The sequence below is a fragment of the Diabrotica virgifera genome, chromosome 6 (assembly GCF_917563875.1).
Source record: "Diabrotica virgifera virgifera chromosome 6, PGI_DIABVI_V3a".
In the NCBI taxonomy this organism is placed as follows: domain Eukaryota; kingdom Metazoa; phylum Arthropoda; class Insecta; order Coleoptera; family Chrysomelidae; genus Diabrotica; species Diabrotica virgifera.
The window spans coordinates 124,209,172-124,216,582 of NC_065448.1; positions in this window are offsets into that span (position 1 = coordinate 124,209,172).

Here is a 7,411-nt window from a genome sequence, read left to right on the forward strand (position 1 = left end):
GAAAGAATGGGAAAGGCGAGAATGCCAAAAATGGTTCTATTACGTAAGCCAATACAAAAAAGAAGAATAGGAAGACCAAGAAGGAGATGGAAGGACAGCGTATATGAAGACTTAAAACAAAGTAATATTGTAAACTGGAAAGAAAAAGCTTTGGACAGAAAACAATGGAAGGAAGTGGTGAAGAAATGTATGGAAAAACTATAATGTTAAGTGTAGTATTAAGTGTTTTATACAAACAAATGTAATATTGTATATATTATAGTAGTATAGGATATAGCATTATATATAAATATGTAATAGTAATTGTAAGGAAAAATTAAATCTTTCAGCCCTAGGCCTTCACGGCCTGTTGAGCTTAATAAATAATAAATAATTAATTTAAATTATTTTAAGTACAACTCTCTCTTAAGCCGGGAATATGGGATGGTTTTCTTATGAAGGGGTTGTAGCTCTATAATCGAAAGGCGCGTGATTTAAGAGTTTATTCTTAGAATATAAGCTATACGAATTAAACTACTATTAACTTTTTTGTGAAAACTTACAATTTTTCAGTGATTTACGAAAAACCGCTTCATAACATGCATTTTTTTTCACGAATAATTAAAATCTTTTATCTTTAATAACTTAAAAAGTATTGACTTATTGTTATTCTGAAGCTATTTCCTTGTTGCATTTTTATAATTAAGTATTTTCTATTTTGACAATTTATTTTAATTCAATAATTTATTTTAATAGTATTTTATATTTTGACAACGAAACACGATTTGGGCTTCGAAACGTTAATAAATTAATTTTTTAGTAAAATTGTGGCTTCTTTCCCATAGAAAATACTTAGTTATTGACTTATTTTATTAACTTTATATATTAAATTTTGCTTTTAATTTGTTCCTTTATTGATTTGTGCAGTTATTTTTAATAAAACAATTTTCACCCCGCGAAGGGGCGGTATCAACCCTCAGGGTAAAGCCGCAAGGTGGTACCATGTCACCTTTGTTTCTTGACGTATCCTCTAAGCACTGACCAATTTTCGTGAAAATCGATGAAGGTTCACCGAAATTGAAGGTAATCGTTGATTTTTACCTTCAGTGACTGCACTATACAAAATAAATTGCAATTTTCTGATCTAAATACGCGTAATTTGGAAGCTTATAAATTATTCAATGATATGTAGTAGCCAAATAATTAGTTTAATGCATTTTAAGTACAACTTTCTCTTAAGCCGGGAAGATAGGGTGGTTTTCTTGCGAAGGGGTTGTAGCTCAATAATCGAAATGCACGTGGTTTAATAGTTTATTCTTAGAGTATATAAGCTATAGGAATTATATCCGCAATACGATATATTTTAAGTTTTCTCAGCATTTTTCTATTAAGTTAAATCAATTAAAGGGTTGTTTGGGGGTGAACGGGATGAGCTCAAAAATCTAAACTATATAATTTCAAGAGCTCATAAATAGCTCGTAATTCTACCCCGCAAAAACCGATTCAATATTCCTATTTTTAAGTAGTGGGGTGGGCTGACTCAGCCCCCCCCCCCCCCACCAAAGTATCAAATTCCTGCTCAGTGGAACGAGCTCAAAATTTTTAGTTTGCGGAATATGAGAGCTCATAAATAGCTCATAAATCAGGGCTATTTGTTTTTTGATTTTTGCAAGTGGGGGGGCCAGCTCAACACGGGTGTCAAAATCGCAAATTTAACCTAAAAATAAAAAATAAAAATTTTTACAGTATATACCTCTAACATTTCTGAAGACAACAGTACCTGCTTCAAGCTTTTATTCTTATCCTGATAAAAGTTATGAATTTTTCAAAGGAAAAGCTGCGGATTTGTGCATTGGAAAGTTTAATCGCAAAAGTTGTGTGACGAAGTTTAAAATTTAGCTTCTTGATCACATTTTTGTTAAAGTAAAGAGTACAAAGAAGTTTTCTTGTAAGATTTAGATCAAAATGTTGTATAAAAAAAAATAGTGCAACTTTTAATGTCGACATTAGAAATCCCCACCATAATGCTTATTTTTCGAGATACTGACCATGGATGGAGAATGGCTAATTTTGGTCTTAGATTATGTTTTTATCGTGATGAAAACACAAATGAAATTTATTTTAAATTTTAGGTGGGGGAATATTGTCAAAATTGCAATTATACCCTAAAAATAAAAAAAAAATTAAATCACGTTTTTTTGCGTTTAGCTCGCTACAACTCTGGTCGGTTTTAATATTTTTTTCTAAAGTTTGTACACTGTATATCGCTCACTATTTTTAAGACAATGGTTTCTGTTTTCAGCTTTTAGTCTTATTCTATTAAAAGTTATGAATCTTTTAAAGTGCAAGTTGCAGATTCGTGAATTGCAAAGTTTAATCGCAAAATTTGACTGACAAAATTTGCAATATAGATTTCAAATCAAATTCAAAAATAAAACATGAGTATAAAGAAGTTTTCTAAAAAGTTTTGGATCAAAATGTTTTATAGAAAACTATATCTATATTATAAATCCCCAAAATAACGCTAATTTTCCGAGATACTGATTATTGGTGGTGAATGGCTAATTTTGGTCTTACTTTATGTTTTTGATGGTGCTGAAAACGAAAATCAAGTTTATTTTGAATTTTAGGTGGGGAAATTTGTCAAAATCGCAATTTTGTCCTAAAAATAAAAAAAAAGTTAAACCACGTTTTTCTTAAAATTAAAAGTTGCACCATATTTTTTCTATAACACATCTAGACCTAAAGCTCACCATAAAACTTCTTTGAGCTCCATGGTTTAACGTAAACGTAATCAAATAGATAAATTTTTAATTTTGTCACTTAATTTTTGCGATTTAACTCTGCAATTCACTAATCTGCACCTTTTATTTTTAAAAATTCATAACTTTTATAAAAAAAATAGACTGAAAGACTACAGTTACTTTCATAGTCTTCACAGAGGTAAGAAATATATGCCGTATTTTAGAAAAAAAATATTAAAATGGAACAGAGTTGTAGCGAGTTAAACGTAAAAATCCGTGACTACACTTTTTTTTTCATTTTTAAAGTAAAATTGCGATTTTGACAATGTTCCGTCACATAAAATTCAAAATAAACTTCTTTTCATTGTCAGCACCATCGAAAACATAAAATAAGACCAAAATTAGCCATTCACCTCCCATGGTCAATATCTCGAAAAATAACGTTATTAATAAGATTACTTTTAAATTTTTCCTCTTAACTTTTGCGATTAAACTTTGCAATTCACGAATCTGCACCTTGTACTTTAAAAAATTCATAACTTTTGCTAGAATAAGACTAAAATCTTAAAACAGATACCGTTGTCTTTATAAAAGTGATCAACATAATATAGTGTACAAACCTTACACAAAAATATTAAAATCTATCAGAGTTGTAGCGAGTTAAACGCAAAAAACGTCATTTCACTTTTTTTATTTTTATGGTAAAATTGCGATTTTGACAATATTCCCCCACCTAAAATTTAAAATAAATTTCATTTTCGTTTTTAGCACCGTCAAAAACATAATCTAAGACCAAAATTAGCCATTTACCACCCATGGTCAGTATCTCGAAAAATAACCGTTATATTGAGGATTTCTAATGTCGATAATAAAAGTTGCACTATTTTTTTTTATAAAACATTTTGATCTAAAATTTTTCAGAAAACTTCTTTGTACTCTTTATTTTAACATAATGACATTAACATATGATTAAAAGGCTAAATTTTAAATTTCGTCACTCAACTTTTGCGATTAAACTTTGCAATGCACAAATCCTCACCTTTTCCTTTGAAGAATTCAAAACCTTTTTCAGAATAAGAACTAAAGCTTAAAGCAGGTACCGTTGTCTTTAGAAATGGTAGTGCTATATATATATATATATATATATATATATATATATATATATATATATATATATATATATATATATATATATATATATATAAATTTGGTTATTGGGTTATGCAGCAAATGAAAAAGTGTACTCTTTTAAATTTCTTTAATCCGAGCTTTCGGTTAAGATTTTAACCATCATCAGGGTGCTACAAAGATATTTTTGGTGTAAGATAATATGAAAACATGTATAAAATTTTGTACTTACAAACTTATTGAGGATATTTCAAATATGGTGTAACTAAAATGAGAATCAAACTGAACATGGTTTTTTTTCATTGCAAATTTTAATGAAAAATATCCATATTGGAGCGTCCGGCCCTATATCCCGCTTGTTCTTCGGGTTTTTTGTCTTTAATATCATATTCTATTAGGTTTCGTGTTACCTTTGAGTATAGTCGGCCTATAGTCGCAGTCACTGCGATCCCTCTATAGTGCTAACAATATTTTATAAAAATTAAAAATATTTCAATTCTTATCATTGACCCTATTGGTCCTTCAATAAATTGTTCACCTATATTAAAAAATTTTTGTAAGATATTTCAAATAATGTCATGTCATGTCTAAATGTCATTTTATCTTTTATTGATTTTGAAGTTGTGCTAAATTAATTAACTTTTATTTTACTAAATTACTACTTTATTTTACGTTTTTCCATTGAAGCATTTACATGACCATGTTCAGTTTGATTCTCATTTTAGTTACACCATATTTGAAATATCCTCAATAAGTTTGTAAGTACAAAATTTTATACATGTTTTCATATTATCTTACACCAAAAATATCTTTGTAGCACCCTGATGATGGTTAAAATCTTAACCGAAAGCTCGGATTAAAGAAATTTAAAAGAGTACACTTTTTCATTTGCTGCATAACCCAATAACCAAATTTATATAATTACTGTCAGCAAAGACTCATTGTCTTCTTATATATATATATATATATATATATATATATATATATATATATATATATATATATATATATATATATGTTCTATCCAGATTTAGTTAGAGGTAGAAGGGGAGGTAGATGGCGCACGAGTAGTACGTTGTAGTTTTGCAACCGCTCTTCAAATTTTTCCCGATATAGTTAATTGCATACAGTTTTTAATTACAAAAGTTAGTATAAAGTGTAGTATAAACTATTGTTTTGTGTTTACAATACATTTTCAGTGAGATTCGCTATTATTTGTTTGCAAAATTTGGTGAATATTACAAAATCTAAAGTGGTTCAGTCGCCATTATGGTAATATCAACGACAGACATGCGCGAAATCAAAGGTGCCATAATAAGTATTTTTAATGATAAATACTTGCAAGAAATCGCTGAAAAAGTAGCAGGAATTGTAGCGAGCAAGCTGGAGGAAAGGCTTAATCAGCAGTCGGCGGCAATTGATGCCCTTCAATCCCAAGTAAACACATTGGTTGAAGAAAACAAACGACTCCTGAGAATGTCTGACGACCATGAACAAACATCGAGAAATCAAAACATCAGAATCTTCGGTCTAAATAGTGAAAATGAAGAAAACCTTGAAGCAAAAGTTTTAAGCCTGTTTAAAAATAAATTGAAAATAAACGTGGAAAAAAGTGAACTATTAAAATGCCATCGTATACCTAATAAAAACCAAAATGATAACAATTTGCCAAGCGGAATTTTAGTCAGGTCTACGACGTGCCAAGTGAGAGAGTCGATTTTGAGAAACCGAAAAAATCTCAAAAATTCGGGAGTGCAAATCAAAGAAGATTTAACAAAATTACGTCTTAGTTTGTTTAGGAAGGCCATACAGCTTTTCTCAAAAAATAGTGCGTGGGTGCTTAACGGCAATGTTTTCGTGAAAAATAAAATTAACAAAGTTTTTCGCATTCACAGTGAGCCCGAATTGGAAAAAATTTATCATGGAAACTAACCACTATGCTATGAATTAATAAAACACCGAATTATGGTATGGATTAAAGTTATTTACATCTCTTCTTTGCTGAAGGTAACCTTGTATGCTGTGTTTTATGTTGATTGTTTGTGTAGATAAGTGATATTTGTCTATAATAATACAATATTTAATAATAAAATTATTACATTATAAGACTAGGTACCTTTCTAACATTTAAAAACTGGCTCTTTTCTATACTGTTTATTATTCATGTCTTCATTTTTTATCATTTTTTTCTTCCGAATCGATATCAAAAAATATCAAAACTTTTCGTTAACTAATATTAATAGCCTAGTAGCAAACTTACATTATACTAATATAATAATGGGTAGGCTTATCGTTCCATCTTATTCAAAAAGTCGAAAAATTTATGTATATGTATACGCATACTTACTTTGTAAAATTGTAAACAATAACAAAACAAACAGAAACTCTTTAAAAAATGTTATTATCTATTAGTAGATTTTCTTTTTTGTATATATTTTTTTTCTTTCTTTTTTCCGGGACATTAGTAACTACTTAGATAAAGTTAAATAGGCGGGTTGTGAGATAAAATTGAAAAATATGAAATATTTAGTTAGGGCACTTTTTTTAGTTATTAAAACTTTTTTAAATAATCTTTTGGGCAAAACTGAACTGTGTAATCTGGGAAGAGGTAATTTGACCTACATTGGTGCGGGGAGAGGAGCTATTATGGGATATGGCTAATTATTTGGGCACTCGACAGTTGGAAAATAATAACGACGATTTTTTAATAAGCAATTTGAGTAATTTTTCAGTAGGCCATTTAAATGTACGATCTTTAAATACTGGTTTTGACGAGTTTACAAACTATATGATGGAATTGGACATTGACATGTTGGGGTTGACTGAGACTTGGCTAAACTCCGACATGCCAAGTTTCACCTACAGACTTCCGGGATATAGGTTTGTAAGAAAGGACAGATTAGCAAGAGGGGGTGGCGTTGCACTTTATATTAAAAATAATATAAAATTTTCTTTGATTAATTTAAACTTTCCCTTTTTTGAACACATTGCCATAGAATTCACTGTAAAAAATATAAACTATATACTTATTAATATTTACAGGCCACCTTCTGTAAGCGAATCTGTTTTTCTAGACCAGTTTGAGGATTTACTGGGTTATGTAACCGTTGCACATAAGAACATTACTATTGTCGGCGATTTAAATATCAACTTTTTAAGTAATACAACATATCCAAACAGACTAAAAAACTTGTTACAAACTTTACAATTTGATCAACATATTAAAGAGCCCACGAGGTTTAATTTTACAAATAACACATCTAGTTTAATCGATATAATTATTACTAGTCAAAACATACAATGCATAAAATCAGGATCATTGGCAATATCTCAATGTGTGACGGATCATAACCTGGTCTATACAATACTGAATCTACCTAAAATAACCTGCCACAAAAAAACTGTAACGTACAGAGACTACAGTAACATCATTTATGATTTATTAATGGAAGAAGTAAGAATGCTCGATTGGCAGCAGCTTTTCGTGACTGATAGTATTGAAGAAAAAGTGGAGATTTTCACGTCTCACATAAATAAAATTTTAAATAAGCATGCTCCAG